The sequence below is a fragment of the Rhagoletis pomonella genome, unplaced genomic scaffold (genome assembly GCF_013731165.1).
Source record: "Rhagoletis pomonella isolate Grant_MI unplaced genomic scaffold, Rhpom_1.0 Rhpom_scaffold_00007, whole genome shotgun sequence".
Taxonomy (NCBI): Eukaryota; Metazoa; Arthropoda; class Insecta; order Diptera; family Tephritidae; genus Rhagoletis; species Rhagoletis pomonella.
Window position 1 is genome coordinate 15,648,693 of NW_023458561.1, and position 10,651 is coordinate 15,659,343.

Consider the following 10,651-nt stretch of genomic DNA (forward strand, 5'->3'; position numbering starts at 1 on the left):
ATAAACATAAATAAATTAAAAAAAAAAGTTAAAAATATGGGTAATTTCATTCATAAATTGAACTTTTAACTCAATAGAAACAGAGCATAGCTAGATATTTCACTCTTCTTTATACCATACATACGTTTTGAGGTATACGTTGAAATTGCGCAACCTGGGTATTTTTATTTGATCGCTTATAACTTACGTAGTTTTGCATCGATTTTCTTCGATGATACCTTATTTTTTTTGTAATATAACAGAGCTTAGGGAGAAATCCGGAAAAATCTGCAAAAAAATAAAAGGTTTTCGAGATCCTTCCCCGCAAAGTACAATTTTTTTTATATTTTTACAAAAAAAATTGAAAAAATCGGTAATGATTGTTCGTTATCTTTGAATCTACAGGGCCTAGCAAAAAGTGTTGTATGCACAGCTTATAGAAAATTTTATTACCTTTTAAAAGCTTCAAACCGTTTTGGAATTGCTTAATTCGTTCTTGAGATATATATGATTAAGTGGACCCAATTTTTTTTTTTTTTTGCAAAAACGGTAAATTGCAAATATCTCAAAAACGGTACCATAAAATTAAAAATAACCTTGATTTTCGTAATCAGGGGGCGATTTTACATACGAATTTCATAACGGCGTCTCTGGTAAATTTTGGCCGTCGACCAGTGTAATAGTTACTTTTGTTGGTAAACTTGGATTTTGAGACTATTTGGTGTTCAGTACGCTGTCTCACGTCTCTAGTCTCAAAAAAAGTCACTAATTTGTCAGCTGGCTAAGAGCAGGTCTAAAAATAAAAGTATGGAGAAAAAGTTAATAGCTTTCCATTTTATTAAAAAAAATAAACGCAAATATGAAGCGAGGAAATTTGTTCAATAAGAATTTTGTTAGGAAATAAACCAAAATGCTTTAATATCATACAAATCCATTGAAAAAGAAATTTAGTTTTTTTAACATTAAAATCTAAAGATTAAAAAAAAAATAAAACTAATAAAAAAATACGAAATTGAAAAATATAAAAAGTCCTTTACGCCCGAGGAGTATTCGAACCCGGACCCTCTAGACCGGCAGCCTAATGCTTTGACCACTCGGCCATTGCGACTCTTCGTGCGGCGCGGCAAAAGGCATACATAAACGCTATCAGTTGACTGTCTCTGTTTGTTTTCACCACACATTTTTGGTGAACTTTTTGTGACTCTCTCCTACTGAATAGCCAAATCATCTCAAGTCACAAAAATCGTCACTAATTGCTAATTTCAAATTTAGTGACTTGAGATCAGACTGAGTAACGAATACAACCCTTATAGCTGAAATACAATGCCGGCGAACGGCGAACTCACCACAGCGAAATTCGCGCTGTCAAAATTAGAACACCCGCAAGCATATGAAATTGAACACAGCCAAAGCGAAATGCGAAGTTCGCTTGGCGGCGTTTCATGGCGATAGATTTATTTCTATCGCCCTCCTGGGCGATGACAGCTGTGCGTGCCAAAGGTGGCCGTATTTGTTTTTTGCTTTCAAAGTTTTAAAAGAAAACAACCTAAACACGATTTTTTTTTTTTGTTGTTTGAAAAATATAGTTGTGGATTCGTTAAATCTGGCTTGAAACAAATTATTTATAATAATCTTTCTTTGTTTTACATTTATATTTGTTATCATTTCCTCATTTCTAAATATGGTTTAGTTTTTTCTAAATATGGTCACCCAAATTATAAAGGCGACCAAATGGGATCAGCTGTTTTCGCTACCGCTCTAATTCTGTTTAAGTAGGCGAAATAGCTGGGCGAACGGTGAACGACAGCATCGCCCAATTCGGCGAAGTTTGCCGTTCGCCGGTATTGTATTTCAAGCATTACTCGAATTACCGAATCGTCATAATAATAATCTCGTTACTCGCATGTTCCGTATATGCATCATTAACGTGAATCAATACAACACATCATATTGTGCGGGAAGGAAACTGTTGTTCGTATCGATACTGAAGTGTATCGCGTGTATATGTACGCACATGCATGTATATGTACGAACGAACATTTCCTTAGGCTAGGACAGGCTTCCCCAAAGTGGAGGCCGCGAGCGTATGCCTGGGGTGCCGCTAGTGGCTAGAGTATACTAGTGGTGCGTGCAAATTCTTTAAACTTTCCATACACATAGCAAGCGGTTTCATCAAACTTCAACATGGCGACCAGAAAATCAGAAAATTTAGATTTTTATTAAAACTACCTTCAGCGGCCCGTCAAACCCCATACACAACACTAATGGCTTGCAGCAAAGGTATATTTCGCTTGGTTTGTCAAGCCGCTTGTGTGGTGTATTTCGCGTTTGTCAACGAAAAATTGAATCATAAAATTTTCAGAAAAATAGCCGAAAACGTATCCTTTTCACAACCTTTCGGAACTTTTGTAGACCTAATCCGCATTTCATCCACCTTTCTCCCCGTTTTCGGATAATTTTCGGATTTTTTGCTGGCTGGACTGTTCTCATAACAACCGCAGTAGCTTCGCGCACGTGCAATGTTACTTATTCTTTGGAACTTCACAATCATACTGTGGGAGGGAATCAATACGATTTTAGAGGCAATCGAGAACGAACTTCTAAAAAGTTTGAAAACTTGTGAATTTTTTAGTTTGCAATTTGACGAAAGTACCGACGTAGTGGGACCTAATGTTCTTCTCGTGTTAGTGAGGTACCCATTCGCAATGCAAATCGAAGAACTTTTCAAGAGCGAAGTACTTGAGACTTACACCACTAGCGACGAAATTTTTAAAGCTATCGACAAATTTGTACAGAAAGAAGAGTTGAAATGGAGCAAGTATTCGGATATTTGCAGTGGTTGGAAAAACGAAAGAAGCGATGTCTAGGATGAAGCAAGAGGCAGAAAACGACACGAGAAGTCACTGTATTCCCTGGTGACTAGGATTTAAACCCGTGTTGGATGGCGCTGCGAAGATAACAAAGAATTTCTAGCATATTGCATGAAAACCCCATAAATAAACAAAGTAAATCAGAAAAACGTTTTCACCAGCAATTTAAATGGAAAATGATTTTTTATTTTTTGTCACTTTCCATATAAAATTCAAAAAATCAAAATCATTTTCCACTTAGATTGCTTTCATGAAATTGGGTGCAAAAGTTTTTTTCTTAGCGTTAACGCGCATTACCAGCGTTGACTTGGAAGGTTTAGAAAAAACCATTGTCGAATATTTTCCCGACATTGACTCTGAGGATGTCTACAGCATAATATCAAACCCGTTTTCATGTGACCCGAAAAGTAAACCTACTGAGATGAAGACAGCACTCCGAATATTAAATACTACGAAGGGAGCCAAGAGAGTTCTGGATGCAAGTGTATGCAAAAAACACTGCTGTTGGCAAGATTGCATTAAAAATACTAGAGACTTTTACTTTAACATTTCTATGTCAGACTGCATTTTCAACAAATGCTTACATAAAGAAGTAATTTTTAAGCAAACAAGTAAATTTTAAGCAAAAGAAAAAACCGACTTCAATTCTCATATAAAAATTTAAGATTATCGTTGATTTCTTCATGATCTGATGATCAGATTTAAACCAAATTATTATGGGACCACCTGTAAGATAACGCCTTTCCTTTAAAAATAGAATTATAGAAATCGGTAACATACATAAAAAAAAATATATTCCGACTAATTGATAACCTTCTACTTTGTCAAAGCTCCCAATAAACTTAAAGGTAATAATGAAATCATCAAAACAATTTCAGTCCTCACATTAAAGCTAAAGGAGCATAAAGTTTGCATTGTGTTTTCTTGTTTTCGTAGACATTTGAATAGTAGGGGTGCCGGGAATATTTTTTTAGCACAACAAGGGTGCCGCGGTGAAAAAAGTTTGGACACCCCTGCGCTAGGAGATTCGTTGCGATGAATCGTATGAGGTACAAGATACAAAAGTATGTTGCGTGTCACTTATGGGGTATTCCATGAGTAAGTGAAACTTTGTGTCCAATTGTAGAGTAGCTTATTGAAGATGGAATGCTTGATGAATCAATGCTCAATACCTGAAATTAACGTTTTTTCAAAAAAAAATTTAGTTATATTATTTTATTACACTGTAAATACACTCAAAACTTCAACATTAGAAAAGTAGTTGAATACGACAACATATTTTAATATAGAAGGCTCTGCAAAATCAAGTATTCACAAAGTTATTATTTTTTTGAAGGGGGGAATAAATGTCTCGATCTTTCTGCGCCCCGAAGAAGCAATATGGCATTGAAGAAAAATAGGCATTTAAATTATATAATAGGATAAAATCACTACGGTTTAGCATGTCCAACCCGTGACTAAAAAGTTTTAAACTTCGTATTGCTTAGTTACTACTTTAGGGAGTTTTCTATAATTTCATAACTAGAGTGTGTTTATACTAAGCAGCCCTATTTCATTTCTTTTATTATATTATAAGTACCTACTTAAGAGATTTTGAAACGTTTTATCGTGTCCCGCCCGTGACAATCATTTCTAATTTTTTTCTAATGATGCCTAACAATAAAAAAATAAGTTTAACGTTTCAAACCTATGTTTAATGCCACAAAACTCTGAAGTACAGGCTGACTAAACACCATAATACTGTTGGTGGGCTAAGCGATGTAGTAAAAAATTTCGCGTGGCCAGCTCGAAAAGTCAAGATAAGCATTACTATCTTAGAGACGCCAGAGAATTCTATGATGAGGGTTGCTTAACAACAATTAAAAGTCAATATTAACAATTACCTGAAAAGTTCCAACCAAGAAAATCTAGAAGTTCGCGAAACTTATAAATTCAAGCCTTTAAGTGACAAAGATATACATATGTATCTGCTTACAAGTATTCTAATGCAGATAACTTTTCGGATTAGACATCGATACACAAGATCTTTTCTGACGTTCTATGGTTTTAAGGAATAGCTAAATTTGAGCATGATTTGTCCATGAAATCAGTTTCCAAAAATAACTCAACTCGAGCCACTCTTAAGCCGGTTACTCAATGTCTGGTCAACACTCACAGCAGGTTAGACATCTCTATCGACGTGATAACAGTAGTCGATATACATGTTTAGCCTGTAGTTAGTATTAGTCAGACATACATAGCTATTCTAAACAAACTTGAAAATCATTAAGGCACATTCGAAATTTCGTTGCAATCAAATGCACCGTGCAGAAGTGCATTAGGAAAATGCATATAAAATTTCATGCGTTTGCAAATAATCCTTTCTTCCATGCATTTTAATACATCAATCTGGCGACTTCTAGCTTTCGTTTGGTATAACTATTGCCCCTAAAATAGATCCTGGGGTCAGCAGTATATCGTGCGTCTTACAATGACTCCACTGTCATAAAAGTAGGTCAATTGATCTTGTATTTGACCTCTAACATTTATCATACCTAATCTCTTTGATATGGATCTCACTAGAAGCTTCCTTTCATGAAGAAAATCGTACGTGTCCCACCCGTGACAAAAGTTGTCCCACCCGTGACAGGAGAATTTTGAATTTTTTAATAATAAAGAAATAATTCTTATTATGGTTTGTGCTTTGTTGGGATTGCTGGTTCTTTTCTGTATAGTAAAACATCTAATCCAGATAGAAATGTTAAGTAAATTCACAGACTTTCCTTAAAATATATGTTCTCCAAAAAGCAGTGTCTTTTCTTTGTCCTACCCGTGACGGAAGAAACAGCTCAGAATTTTCCAATATAAAATCAAGTTGGAATATTTTTCGTATTTGGTAATAACTCGTATATTAGTGAACTAGGTGTAGCTTTATCAAAATGTAGAATTGCTTAGTACTTTATACTTAAATTAAAAAAGAAAAACTATTTTTGCTGTACAAATGTCCCACCCGTGACGATGGAATACCCCTTATGTATAAATGTACATTACCCTGCATCACTCCCCATACAAAAAAAAATCGGTACTGTTTTCCACTGAAATTATAAAATCTACAATATTTTAAGACTTCATCCAAAACATCTCGCAAAAATATTAAGATTTACGTGAGCTGGACCGATTTGAAAATACCTCCAAAAATTTAGTTTTTTCTTAATATAAGTAGTTTTTTTTAATATTTTTTGAAAAAAAATACTTCAGATGACTAAATAATTTAAGCTTAAAAAGTTTGAAGAAATAAAAACGGTGAGAAAATACCTTTCCACTTATACCTAATAGGTCTATATGATATGGTTTTGGAGCAGTTATTCAAGTTTTTCTTACACAAATCATTGAAAAAAGTTAAAAAAATAGCATCAAAAATCTCATTATTATAATTCCATAACATAACAAAATTTTATACATTTTTATGTAGATTTTTTAAGCTTAAACTGTTTTGTCATCTGAGGGATATTTCTCAAAAAAAATCCTTTAAGAAACTATTTTTATTCATAAAAACTCCATTTTTAGAGGTATTTTCAAACCGGTCCAGCACACGTAAATCACCAAAAACCTTGAACAGCTATTGTTTTAACTGAAGTAGGGTTAGTCCGCAATCCTCCTCCAACCATTCAACAATTTTTGATAAATGATCAATCAAAATTTTGTTGGCCTTTCATTCGTTTTTTGTTTCATTGTGCTGCAAATTTGTGTTCCTGGAAAAATCAAGATAATAACGTTATTATGCAGAAATGAGAAGCTACTTCAGAATACTTATAAATATTAATAATCACCAACAATATTATTTCTGCATATCGGGCACGTCTCATTCCGCGATACAATTTGTGCAATACACTTTGAATTGAATAAAAAAATAAAAATTAAGTGAATTAATCAAAACTAAGTGCCAGTTTTTACCCACTGTCAGCAGTGGGTTTATTGGTTTCTTTAAACTAAGCGCGCAACACGATCCTGCTTTATAGATTGTACAAAGATTACCGATTAAATAGAAACCCTTAAGTGGGGGCGAAGCAAACTGGCGAAGGTTTTCATTATATTTTGTAAGGGACGTTTATATTTATCATATTCTGCGTTAAAAAATTTACTTATGAAAAATGCAGAGCTGATTTAAAGGACAGTTTAAGAAATAAAGGACAAAAGACGTCCTTTATTTTGAAAAAAATTATACAGGACAGGGGGTTAAAATAAAGGACTGTTCTTTAAAATAAAGTACGGATGGATGGTCACTGTAGCTATACTTCATATTTGTAACACAAATCGCACAATCGTCTTGAAACTGCATTTTTACGTACATATATATTAGGGTGGTCTTCAAAATGAAACGTTTTGAAATGAACGATTTTTTTCAGTCTCACCCCCTCAATCGGTAATACCACGGTCATAGATGTCACATATAAATTTTGGTCACAATTGGAGACCGTTACGGCGTGTCGCACAGGGTGCAAAGTTCACATTCCTCTATAGCAACAGTGGGCGAACGCGGCTCTTTGAGCCAAATGCGGCTCTTTTTACTTTCTCTTTGCTTAGAACATTTTTGCACTTTTTACTTTTTAAAATACATATTTCTTTGCTGGACATACTTTTCCATTGTGTTATTTACTTTTTTTAATCTTTTTATATACACATTTGTATGCAAATTGAGATCGGAACATTACCCGCAATTGGAGAATGAAAATTGGCTTTCTGACTTAATGTTCTTTACCGATATGATGGAACATTTGCTAAACTGGAATTTGTCCCTAGAAGGAGAGAATAAAAATGCTTCTGATTAGCCGCAAATTATTTTAAGCTCTGAAGCTAAATTACGCATTTTTATACATGAACTCAAAAAATGAATATTTCACCATTTTCCATGACTAGAAAAAAATATCGCACATGTTAAAGATAAAATGGATCCCTATGTCGCAAATCTACAAGATTTAAAAGCAGATTTTGAAAAAAGGTTTGCAGATTTGAAATTATTTAAATTTGAATTTGCAACAAGAGGCTACGGGATGTACATAGCTCAGTGGTTAACGCTTCTGACTTTGAACATCGATTGCGCTCTACCGCTTAGACTTTGTTGCTTTTTCAATTTTTCCTAATAAACAATCGTGGTAAAAGCTCAATAAAAATATTATTTAAATATACGTTTGCATTCATCGCAAACCCTTTTTTATGTAACAATAACTGAGGATTAACTGATTCAAAAAACCGAGTTTTCGAAATTTGTGTGCGATGCACCAAAAGCTTTGAAAGCATCAAGAAAAAATATGTTGCTGAAAATTTGAGAGAAATCGGTTGTCGTTTAGGGATTGCTCAACGCGATTTTCAATTTTTACCAAATCGCGCACCTGAAATACATCTTCGTCAAAAATATCGTTTATTTACCCCAAATAACGAGCTAAATGCCTGAAATTTCGCACATACCATTGCAAAAGGCCTTAAAATCCACTAATCTAAAATTTAATGCAATAAATTGTTCACGTTAATAAATAATTAATGGTTAACTAGCGAAAATAAGTTACATTAAGTTAGGAGCATTTAGCACACTTTCAGACTATAATACAACAAAAAAACATCCGCACTCATTATTTGTTAAAGTTAAAAAACTTACAATATCCGAAATACTCCTTTTTAGAAAAGCGAAGAAGAGTTGGAGTTTTTGTAATTAAAAGAAGATAAGGCACTGAAAATGCAACATAAAGCTTTGCCATTGCTTGAATTTTGGCAACAAGTGCCAGATTTGAAATATCCGCTGTTGAAAACAGCTGCGTGCCGTATATTTTAAATTTTTGGTACAACGTTTAACTGTGAGTCTTTGTACTCTACGATGAAATTCGTAAAGTCAAAATACCGTTCTCAATTGACTAACCAACATTTAACAGAACTGTTACGAACGGCTTTAACTGACGTAAAACCAGATTTTGAAAATTTTGCCAGAGGGATCTTTTCAATTTTTTTAATGTCTATCTTACGTATATTAGAATAATAATAAATTTATTGTTTGTCATTTCTAACAATACTTATACTTAAAAATTAAATTTTGTTTTTTTTTGTTTTTTTGTGGCTCTTTGTAGCATTTAGAATTTACATGTGGCTCTTTTTGGCCCCGGCCTTGCCCACCCCTGATATATGTTGTTATGTTTCATTGGGCACAATGAAAAAACTACGAGTGAAATTTTTGTCTGGACGCCTACTTTCACAATTTGATGAAATTCAAATAATTAAAGTGCAAAACCCCAAAACGGTAAACCCTATCTCATTATAAATTTACGTTTTCTCATTATTTGTTTACTTGTTCTCAATATAATTAACTTTTTCTCAGTATTTTTAGTTTCCCATTATAATTTACGTTTTCTCATTACCGGGTTGAAAAGGTTTAGTTGCCACATTGTGGGCGATGTGTTCCGACATGTGGGGCGACATTGGCATAGTTGGGCGCATAAAAGTAACAACGTATGCGCCGACTTGGACATGAACGTATCGATGACCATACGTACGATGGAAATATCCTTCCACTCGGTACCCATAGGTGGAAAACGAAAGAAGGGGCACCCACGAACACAAAGAAGGGACATAAGTACCTGTAAGTGGTTGCAAATATAAATGTATGCTAAAAATAACGATTTCTACAGGAATCTTTAATGCATAAACGAGGCCCAGCAAGACCAGGCTGACTGAAGCCACAGCATCGGGAGAAAAAATTCATTCTTTACTAACACATTCCCACAAGTTTTTGTCATATCATGAGAGTGAGAGGGATTGAAAATCGCATGTATTGAAGAGATGATGATGGTAATTTTTTTGCCTGTGTTTCTAAAAAAAATGGCCACAAGATGCGACATAAAACTATGAACGCTCCATAGGATGTCCACTAGCCTAAAACTGTACAGAAAATATTTTAAAACAGAAATTAAAATAAAGAACTTTTACTATAGTTTCCTTCACATAAAAGACTTAAGGTGACTTTTTTCAACGATTATTAAATTTTGTGTCATATATGGACAGAAAAATAAAAAACCAAGTATAACTGTTTCGAAAGCAGAAAAAAAATCAGTCATAAAAGGACTATTATTTCTGGTTAAACAAATAGAAGTCATAAAATAGCACATTAAGTTGAATTTAATTGTATGGTTTAAAAAATAACTGATACTTCTTACCTTTTTTAAGAAAAAACTGCAATCAAACCGGATTTGAAAAAAGCTCAAAAATCAAGCATTTTCGTGTTTGAAAGTATATGTGTGCGACAGCTTTCTCATAATGATTTTTTAGTTTAAAATTTATTAAATAACACTTATTTTCGGGCCCTGGTTTATGGGTGGGATTTTTGAGGACTGTCCAATTATCTGCAACACCCACACCATTCATTTGCGGGAGAGACCTGTACAAATTTTTATCGATGATTCATCGACGTAACTGAAACCATCGTCGCCGCTCTCCCCGTTGTCGCCACTCCCGTCGCCTTTAACACCATCCACTCCAGAACCATCTCCAACCGCGTCAGCAACAACTCCAATCACGCCGGCATCATCCCAAAAAAAATTTAAATATTTCAAAAACGGTAACACTTTTACCTGAAATTTTTTTGTTTATCAGCGAGGTCGCCCCTTCACCTACCTTCCCATAACGTTTGGCAAGTTACTTCTGGGACACCCTGTATATATATTTGACTTCGTCACCAAAGAAAAGTTGCGGTTTTTATAGTGGGATTACAAAATTAATTATATTTTAAAACTTCCACCAAAATATTTCGGAAAACTGTTAAGATTTACGTGAGCTTGACC